The sequence below is a fragment of the Schistocerca americana genome, chromosome 4, assembly GCF_021461395.2.
Source record: "Schistocerca americana isolate TAMUIC-IGC-003095 chromosome 4, iqSchAmer2.1, whole genome shotgun sequence".
NCBI classification, from domain to species: domain Eukaryota; kingdom Metazoa; phylum Arthropoda; class Insecta; order Orthoptera; family Acrididae; genus Schistocerca; species Schistocerca americana.
In genome coordinates, this window is record NC_060122.1 from 485,429,724 (window position 1) to 485,440,720 (window position 10,997).

At 44.2% G+C, this 10,997-nt stretch overlaps 1 pseudogene; it reads right to left on the reverse strand.

The window, feature by feature from the left end:
- Window positions 1-1,538: 1,538 nt before the first annotated feature.
- LOC124614443 lies at window positions 1,539-1,656 on the reverse strand (annotated as a pseudogene).
- Window positions 1,657-10,997: the final 9,341 nt, after the last annotated feature.

Consider the following 10,997-nt stretch of genomic DNA (forward strand, 5'->3'; position numbering starts at 1 on the left):
TATCATGCACTACATCATCTGCAATCAGTGATAGAATTTACAAATCAACAATGGTACTAGAAGGTGTTAGCGAGGGAAGGATTAATTCCTGTTGAGTGCTAGTGGTAATCATCCTGAAAAAGAAAAACCTGCAGATGTGACGAAGGCATACCACTTGTTTGTGGCTATCAGTTTCTTAACAAGTGCATTGTTACAGATTCTTATCCAGTCGCATCATAATGGAACCTTTGGATAATCCGGAGCAATGCAGATATTTTTGTACCATGGATCTGCAGAGTGGCATTTCAGGGTCTCTTAGACGGGGCATTGTGGGAACTGAAACCTGGACAAAATATGGTGTATTTAGATGACATAATTGAGTTGGGAAAGAACATGGAAAAGCATGTATTGCAGGTATAAAAGTGTTTAACTGGTTTGGAAGAAGTACAGTATTTACGACATGTAATTAATCATGGGGTACAGATAGTCCTCAGGATACTAAAAGCTGCACAGAATTTTGCTGCACCATGTTTAGGAAAAGAGTTAGTAGATAGATAGTAACTGTTCTATCGGTAATTCGAATGATTCGTTTTTTGAATGAATCAATTTATAAGATATGTATGTATGACTAGTGTTAACGTTAATGAACATATTATTTTTAGTCCCGTTTATGAAACTACACTAAAGTTCAATTGTTCTTGAGCTTGGCGAAATGTTACTGGAAGTTTGAACAAAAATTTGTGGAAATGCTATGGTGCTCACTCTTTTAAAGATGAAAGGAGAAATCTTTCACTGAACAGTGGAATGCAAGGACATTCTGAGTGAGATGAAAGAACTGTTAACAACTGGACTGACTTTAGTTTTCCCAAACTATGTGGAGGCATTTATGCTTTCATGCAATGTTAGCAATCATGCATTTAGCTGTTTATAAAGTCAGGAAGTGGACAGGCAGAACATCTCACCGTCTCTGCCTCGCGACAGTTGAGTGGAAGAGAAAAGAATACCCTAAATGGAGAAAAATATGCCCAGTCTCACATATGGCATAGCATATTTTTGATGTTATTTCATAAGAGAAAATTAAAGATCAGAACAGTTCATGCAGCTTTGGAATGACTGCTAGGTTTAAAAGCCTTCGAACAACTTAACATGCTGGATGGTAAAACTCGATGAATTTAATTTTGAAGTGAGTCATTGAGCTTGGAAGCTGCACAGAAACGTCAGTCGCCTGATACAGAAAGTATTGTCTGATACAATGAGTATGTTCCACATCTGCAGAGTGACAGAAGGCACAAGTTGCTGATGCAGTTTGCTGGTTATTTGCAACACAACCACAATTCATTATACAACTAAACTTCTCCCGAGCAGGCCGTGAAGGCCCAACGGTATCGACCGGCCGCTGTGTCATCCTCAACTGAGAGGCGTCACTGGATGCGCATATGGAGGGGCATGTGGTCAGCACACCGCTCTCCCAGCTGTATGTCAGTTTCCGAGACCAGAGGCGCTACTTCTCAATCAAGTAGCTCCTCAGTTTGCCTCACAAGGGCTGAGTGCACCCTGCTTGCCAACAGTGCTCGACGGACCAGATGGTCACCCATCCAAGTGCTAGCCCGATCCGACAGCGCTTAACTTCGGTGATCTGATGGGAACCGGTGCTACCACTGTGGAAAGGCCATTGGCACAATTTATTATGCAGACCTCATATTATGGTAGCAGTTATGATACAAAATGAAGCCTTGAAATGGGTACATGATCATGTTTTAGCAGAAAGTCATAGAACAACAAAATCATATGTAGCAGATCAATATAGGTGTTGAACACATAAATATGACATATGTACACTACTGGCCATTAAAATTGCTACACCACGAAGATGACGTGCTACAAACGCGAAATTTAACCGACAGGAAGAAGATGCTGTGATATGCAAATGATTAGCTTTTCAGAACATTCACACAAGGTTGGCGCCGGTGGCGACACCTACAACGTGCTGACATGAGGAAAGTTTCCGACCGATTTGTCATACACAAACAGCAGTTGACCGGCGTTGCTTGGTGAAACGTTGTTGTGATGCATCGTGTAAGGAGGAGAAATGCGTACCGTCATGTTTACGACTTTGATAAAGGTCGGATTGTAGCCTATCGCGATTCCGGTTTATCGTATCGCCACATTGCTGCTCGCGTTGGTCGAGATCCAACGACTGTTAGCAGAATATGGAATCGGTGGGTTCAGGAAGGTAATACGGAACGCCATGCTGGATGCCAACAGCCTCGTATCACTAACAGTCGAGATGACAGGCATCTTATCCGCATGGCTGTAACGGATGGTGCAGCCACGTCTCGACCCCTGAGTCAACAGATGGGGAAGTTTGCAAGACAACAACTATCTGCACGAACAGTTCGACGACGTTTGCAGCGGCATGGACTATCAGCTCGGAGACCATGGCTGCCGTTACCCTTGACACTGGATCACAGACAGAAGCGCCTGCGCTGGTGTACTCGACGACGAACCTGGGTGCACAAATGGCAAAACGTCATTTTTTCGAATGAATCCAGGTTCTGTTTACAGCATCATGATGGTCGCATCCTTGTTTGGCGACATTGCGGTGAACGCACATTGGAAGCGTGTATTCGTCATCGCCATACTGGCGTATCACCCGGCGTGATGGTATGGGGTGCCATTGGTTACACGTCTCGGTCACCTCTTGTTCGCATTGACGGCACTGTGAACAGTGGACGTTACATTTCAGATGTGTTACGACCCGTGGCTCTACCCTTCATTCGATTCCTGCAAAACCCTACATTTCAGCAGAATAATGCACGACCGCATGTTGCAGGTCCTGTACGAGCCTTTCTGGATACAGAAAATGTTCGACTGCTGCCCTGGCCAGCACATTCTCCAGATCTCTCACCAATTGAAAACGTCTGGTCAATGGTGGCCCAGCAACTGGCTCGTCACAATACGCTAGTCAGTACTCTTGATGAACTGTGGTATCGTGTTGAAGCTGCACGGGAAGCTGTACATGTACACGCCATCCAAGCTCTGTTTGACTCAATGCCCAGGCGTATCAAGGAAGTTATTACGGGCAGAGGTGGTTGTTCTGGGTGCTGATTTCTGAGGATCTATGCACCCAACTTGCGTGAAAATGTAATCACATGTGAGTCCTAGTATAATATATTTGTCCAATGAATACCCGTTTATCATCTGCATTTCTTCTTGGTGTAGTAATTTTAATGGCCAGTAGTGTATGTATAGAGCAGTGTACCATGCACACTATGTGCCGAGATAAGTCATCAGCATATTCATCTACAGCCACGTGGCAGAAGCATGGAGAACAGTGAATGGAAGCATCACGGCATGCTGTGCACATTGTACTGTCTAGTAGTGGGACGTACCCTGTCTGGACTCTCTAGTGTACACAGCATGCATGCTCTGTCTCACCAAAAGAGTAACAGGCTAGCCAGAAACTCTATCTAGCCCTCTGCCAACTACTGAAAAGGCATTTGGCGGATTAACGATGTATATTTATACCTGACTCGAGCCTAATCACCTTAAAAGCAGCCTTTTTCTTAATTAATTTCAGTTTAGGTTGTTTTGTGTAATTCAGATTATTTATCATTACATGATGATTAGATCACTGCACGATTACAAAATTGCATTGCTTGACTAAACTGAACCAGAGCCCAATTCAAAATAGATTTGTATGAATATTTCACCCGATGGCACGTCATAGCCACTGTTCCAGTTCACTCAGTAGCAAAACAGCTGTGAGGTCACACAACAAGGCAATTAGAATTTGAATAATTTTTATTTGAAGAGTTTTTCTCTGGTTGTTGCGAAGTAAATCTAGCAGGACTTGGACATATACACTGTCAGAAAAAAATGCAGCAGGTCCCGAGTTCGAGTCTCGGTCTGACACACAGTTTTAATCTACCAGGAAGTTCCATATCAGCGCACACTCCGCTGCAGAGTGAAAATCTCAGTCTGGAAACCTTTGTGATGGTTTGCACGGAAGAATAGGCCTATGCTTCGCTGCCAGAGAGGTGTTTACTCTGTGTATTGATGCGACTGTTTGTTCACCCTTTACTGCGATTTCTGGTTCATTTCGTCTGAATTTATCACACACTCCTACAATGATGAACTACCTGTCGTCACTTACCAATAAAATGACCTTATCCTTGAAGGTGCTGAATTTTTATCGGCGCCGTAATTAGACTGTTTCGTCCACATTCCTTCACGTGAGTCGTTTCGAACCTATGAGCCATTAGAGCGTTACATGATCTCTCCAAGTTAATATGTGAAAAAAAAACACTGCGCAGTTCTCAGCGAAGGTCACGGTGAAAAAAAATCCTTATGACTGGTAACCGTCGCACTGTTTTCCCGGATGACAGCAGACTACGCAGTTTATTGAACACTATCTAAATGCAGACAGCGTGATTACGTCAACTCCACCTGGCGTCAGCCTGGTATGTCCGCTCAGTTGTTGCGTCATGCGCAGACAATCAACTGACAGTGTATGGGAAACTGCGATCCTGACAGCAACTGTGGCAGAGGCTGCGCTCCTCCGTAGCAGCGAGCCGCGCTCGTGGAGGCCCCGCCTCAAGGTATCGGCGCTTCACACGCAAGGACGGCCGGTTTCCTGCGAGACTGGTAACCAGGCCTTCCCGCATGTTCCACGTAGAGGTTGCGTCACACGCATCCTGAGCGCCGGTCACCTGCTGCGGGTCACGTTCGGAACGCACGCGGGTCATTAATTCGACGACCGCACAAAACTTGGCGCTCCCTCGTTTTCTCCGTAGCACTCGACTTGTGCCTTTTTATAGAACGCTACCGCGCACTGCATCGCCAAGTGCACAAGAGCTGTGAAAGCCGGGAAAGTTACCATAGAGCTCTATCTGCTTCTGTGCTACTTTAATTCTGCAATCACAGATTTTGTACAGTGAGATGACAAAAACTAATGAAATAGCGATATACAAATACACTAAAGCGCCAAAGAAACTTGTACATGCATGCGTGTACAAATACAAAGAATGTAAACAGAAAATACAGCACTGCGGTCGGCAACACCCAGATAAGACAACAAGTGTCTGGCCCAGTTGTTAGATGGGATGCTGCTGCTAAAATAGCAGGTTATCAAGATATCTACATCTACATCTACAGCCATACTCCCCAAGCCACCCGACGGTGTGTGGGTGTGTGGCGGAGGGCACTTTGAGTACCTCTATCTGTTCTCCCTTCTATTCCAGTCCCGTATTTTTCGTGAAAAAAAGGTTGTCGGTATGCGTCTGTGCCGGCCGCAGTGGCCGTGCGGTTCTAGGCGCTACAGTCTGGAACCGCGCGACCGCTCCGGTCGCAGGTTCGAATCCTGCCTCGGGCATGGATGTGTGTGATGTCCTTAGGTTAGTTAGGTTTACTTAGTTCTAAGTTCTAGGGGACTGATGACCGCAGCAGTTAAGTCCCATAGTGCTTAGAGCCATTTGAACTATTTTTTTAACTCCTCAGTGAAGGTATGTTTTTGAAACTTCAACAAAAGCCCGTACCGAGCTACTGAGCGTCTCTCCTGCAGAGTCTTCCACTGGAGTTTATCTATCATCTCCGTAACGCTTTCGCAATTACTAAATGATCCTGTCACGAAGCACGCTGCTCTTCGTTAGATCTTCTCTATCTCTTCTATCAACCCTATCTGATACGGATCCCACACTGGTGAGCAATATTCAAGCAGTGGGCGAACAAGTGTACTCTAACCTACTTCCCTTGTTTTCGGATTGCATTTCCTTAGGATTCTTCCAATGAATCTCAGTGTGGCATCTGCTTTACCGACGATCAACTTTATATGATCATTCCATTTTAAATCACTCCTAATGCCTACTCCCAGATAATTTATGGAATTAACTGTTTCCAGTTCCTGACCTTCTATGTAAGTGAGTTGGAACGTGGTGTTATAGCCGGCGCACTAGCGACGATACATAGCATCTCCGAGGTAGCGTTGAAGTGGGTATTTTCCCTTACGACCATTTCACGACTGTACCGTGAATATCAGGAATCGGGTAAACCATCAAATCTCTGACATGGCTGCGGCCGGAAAAAGATCCTGCAAGAAAGGGACCGAAGACGACTGAAGGGAATCGTTCAACGTGACTGAAGTGCAACCCCTGCGCAAATTTCTGCATATTTCAATGCTGGGACATCAACAAGTGTCAGTGTGCAAAGCATTCAACCAAACTTCATCGATATGCGCTTTCGGAGCCGAAACCCCACTCGTGTATCCTTGATGACTGCGCTACACAAAGCTTTACGCCTCGCCTGGGCCCGTCAACACCGACATTGGACTGTTCACGAGTGGAAACATGGTCGGACGAGTCTCGTTTCATATTTTATTGAACGGATTTACGTGTACGTGTATGGAGACAAACTCATGAATCCATGGGCCCTGCATGTCAGCAGGTGGAGGCTTTGTAATGGTGTGGGGCGTGTGGACTTGGAGTGATATGGGACCCCTATTACGTTTAGATACGACTGTGACAGGTGACACGTACGTAAGAATCCTGTCTGATCACCTGCACCCATTCATGTCCATTGTGCATTCCAATGGAGTTGAGCAATTCCAGCAGGACAATACGACAACCAATACGTCAAGAATTGGTTGAATGTGGCTCCAGAAACACTTCCGCTGACCACCAGACTCCCCAAACACGAAAATTACTGAGCAAATGTGGGATAACTTGCAATGTGCTGCTCAGAAGGGATCTGACCCCCTAGTATTCTTACGGATTTATGGACAGCCCTGCAGGATTCATGTTGTCAATTCCCTCCGGCACTAATTCAGACATTAGTCGCGTCTATGCCACGTCGTGTTGCTGCACTTATGCGTGCTCGTGGGGTCCTTCACGATATTAGGCAGGCGCACCATTTTATTTGGATCTTTAGTGTATAAAAGGGCGGTAGTATTGCCTACACAATCTATAAAATGGCAGTGCATTGGTGGAGACACCATTTGTACTCAGGTGATTCATGTGAAAAGGTTTCCGACGTGTTTATGGCTGCACGAGTGCGATTAACAGATTTTGGACGCAGATTGATGGTTGGAGCTAGACGCATTGGACATCCCATTTCGGAAATCGTTAAGGAATTCAATATTCCGAGATACATAGTGTGAAGAGTGTGCCGAGAATACCAAATTTCAGGCATCACCTCTCACCAGATACGAAGTAGTAGCCGACAGCGTTCACTTAACGACCGACTGCAGCGGCGTTAGCGTAGAATTGTCGATGCCAACAGACAAACAACACTGCATGAAATAACAGCAGAAATCGATGTAGGACGAACGAAGAAAGAATAGGTTAGGACATTGCGGCGAACTTTCGCGGTAGTGTGCTATGGCAGCAGACGACCGACACGAGTGCCTTTGCTAACAGCACATCGCCTAAGCAGGAATGGGTACAGGACAGATGTAAGGATTTAGAAGAATATATCACTAGGCAAAAGATGTATACCGCCTACAGAAAAATTAAAGATGGCAATGGGAAAAAGAGAATCATCTATCAAAATATCAAGAGCTCAGACACAAGCAAAAAAAGCAAACCTGGAAGGTTGGACTATATAGCAGGCCTACGCAAGGGAGATGAGGGAAGCATTATAGAAATGGAAGAGGACTTACATGAACATGAGATGGAAGATATCATACTGCGTGAAGAATGTGACAGAGCACTAAAGACCAAAATCGAAACAAAGCCCTGTGAGCAGAGGACATTCCGTTAGAAATATTGATTTAGGAGAGCCAGCCATGAGGAAACTCTTCCATCTAGTGTGCAAGATGTATCAGACAGGCGAAATACTCTTAGACTTCAAGATGAATGTAATAATTCCATTCCAAAGAAAGCAGTTTAGTAAGTCAGGATTGCAAAATACTAACACGAATGGAAAAACTGGCAAAAGAGTACCTTGGTGAAGATCAGTTTGGATTCTGGAGAAATGTAGGAACACAGGAGGCAATACTGACTCTACGGCTTCAAATAGGAGATAGGTTAAGGAAAGGCACATCTATGTTCATAGCATTCGCAGACTTAGAGAAAGCTTTTAACAATGTTGACTTGAATTCTCTCTTTCAAATTCTGAGTGTAGGAGCGGTGCAATACAGGGAGCGAAAGGCTATTTACAACTTGTACAGAAACAAGATGAGAGTTATAACAGTTGAGGGGCATGAAACGGAAGCAGTGGTTGAGAATGGAGTGAAGCAGGGCTGTTGCCTATTCCCGATGTTATTCAGTCTCTACATTAAGCAAACAAAGGAAACCAAAGAAAAATTTGGAGTAGGAATTAAAGTTCAGGGAAAAGAAATAAAAACATTGTTGTTTGCCAGCGACATTGTAATTCTCTGAGACAGCAAAGGAATGTGAAGAAGAGTTCAATGCAATTGACAGACTCTTGAAAGAAGGATGTTGTTGTTGTGGTCTTCAGTCCTGAGACTGGTTTGATGCAGCTCTCCATGCTACTCTGTCCTGTGCAAGCCTCTTCATCTCCCAGTACCTACCGCAACCTACATCCTTCTGAATCTGCTTAGTGTATTCATCTCTTGGTCTCCCTCTACGATTTTTACCCACCACGCTGCCCTCCAATACTAAATTGGTGATCCCTTGATGCCTCAGAACATGCCCTACCAACCGATCCCTTCTTCTAGTCAAGTTGTGCCACAAACTTCTCTTCTCCCCAATCCTATTCAATACTTCCTCATTAGTTATGTGATCTACCCATATAATCTTCAGCATTCTTCTGTAGCACCACATTTCAAAAGCTTCTATTCTCTTCTTGTCCAAACTATTTATCGTCCATGTTTCACTTCCATACATGGCTGCACTCCATACAACTACTTTCAGAAATGACTTCCTGATACTTAAATCTATACTCGATGTTAACAAATTTCTCTTCTTCAGGATATAAGATGAATATCAACAAAAGCGAGACGAGGATAATGGAATGCCGTCGAATGAAGTCAGGTGATGCTGAGAGAATTAGATTACGAAACGATACACTTAAAATAGTAGACGAGTTTTGCTATTCGTGCAGAAAAGTAACTGATGATGGTTGAAGTAGAGAGGATATAAAATGTAGACTGGCAATGGGAAGAAAAGAATGTCTAAAGGAGAGAAAATTGTTAACATCGAGTACAGATTTAAGTGTTAGAAGCCTTTTCTGACGGTGCTTGTCTCGAGTAAAGCCACATATGAGAATGGAACATGCATGTAAACAGTTTAGACAAGAAGGAAGTAGAAACATTTGAAATTTGGTGCTACAGAAGAATGCTGAAGATTAGATGGGTAGACCACGTAACTAATGAGGAGGCACTGAATAGAATTGGAGAGCATAGAAATTTGTAGCATAACCTGACAGGAAGAAGGAATCGGTTGGTAGGACACAGAGACATCAAGGTATCACCAATTATTTCTGGAGGGAGGTATGGGGGTAAAAATCGTAGAGGGAGTCAGAGAGGCGAATACAGTAAGCAGTTTCAGAAGGATGTATGTTGCTGTCATTACTCGGAGATGAAGATGTTTGCAAAGAATAAAGGAGCATTATGAGCTGCATCAAACTAGTCTTATGACAACGACAACAACAATGAAACTTCCAGCTCTTCGTTGTATCTTCTCTCTCATCTATTAACATAAAATGGTGAAGGTCCCAGACTCCAGACTCATGAGCAACAATGAAGAATCGGGAGAACACGTGTTTTGGAAGCCACTTATTTCGTGTAATGATTCTCCGTAAGGACCTCCCATTGCGCAGCAGCCACAAGCAGAACTCATTTATTCCTTTCATTTCGATCCCTCCCAAGCAAAAAGGAATGAGTGAGCTACAGGTTAAAGTAGAAATCACATACACTGAGGCGGCAGAAGTCTTGGGATACCTCCTAATATCATGTCGGGCCTCCTTTTGCCTGCGTAGCGCAGCAATTCGCCATGGCATGGACTCAATAAATCCTTGGAATCCATTGCAGAAATATTGAGCCATGTTGCCTCTACAGCCGTTCACAATTGCGAAAGTGTCGCCAGTGTTGGATTTTGTGCACGAACTGACCTCTCGATTATGCCTCGTAAATGTTCGATGAGATTCATGTCGGGCGATCTGGGTGGGCAGATCATTCGCTCGAATCGTCCAGAATGTTCTTCAAACCAATCGCGAACAACTGTGGCCCAGTGACATGGCTCATTGTCACCCATAGAAAGTTTATCGTTGTTTGGTATCATGTCCATGAATGGCTGCAAATTGCCTGAAAGTAGCCGAACATAACCATTTACAATCAATGATCCATTTCAACACAGCCCACACCATTATGGAGCAACCGCCACCTTGCACAGCGCCTTGTTGGCAAGTTGGGTCCATGGCTTTGTGGGGTTTGCGGCACATTCTAAGCATGCCATCACCTCTTATCAACTGAAATCGGGACTTATCTGACCAGGTCATTGTTTTCCAGTCGTCTGATCCCAGTCGGCACGACAGTGTAATGCTATAGCTGGCCTGAGACACAGATGCCGGAGACACAGACGAGAGACAAATATATTTGGAGTTCCTCCCCCCCCCCCCCTCCTCTCACTAACACTCTGTCTTATCTGACCTTCCCCAAAACCAATTCCAGTGTTTCAATTATCAACTAATAAAATATCGATATTATGGGAAAACAAGAAATAATACCATCTCAGCTGCATTTCAATGTGACGAGTGGCCATTACACTGATGATTCATCAATTAGCCTCGGCAACTGCACCACCACCCCCAAAACCATCACTACCACTGCTGCCACCGCTAGTAACAATAACAACAACAACACTTTTGTACAGAGAAAGAAGTTGACTATTTTGAATTATAAAACAATGAAAGCGAAAATTTGAAATCCTCTGAACGAAATTCTTAAAAATCTCTGCTACATGGTACTGAAGATTCCCATAAAAACTACACAAGAAATTTTTATGAACCTTCCACAAATAAATTAACGTGGTATCAACCGACAAGTGTATGTTTTAAAAGAC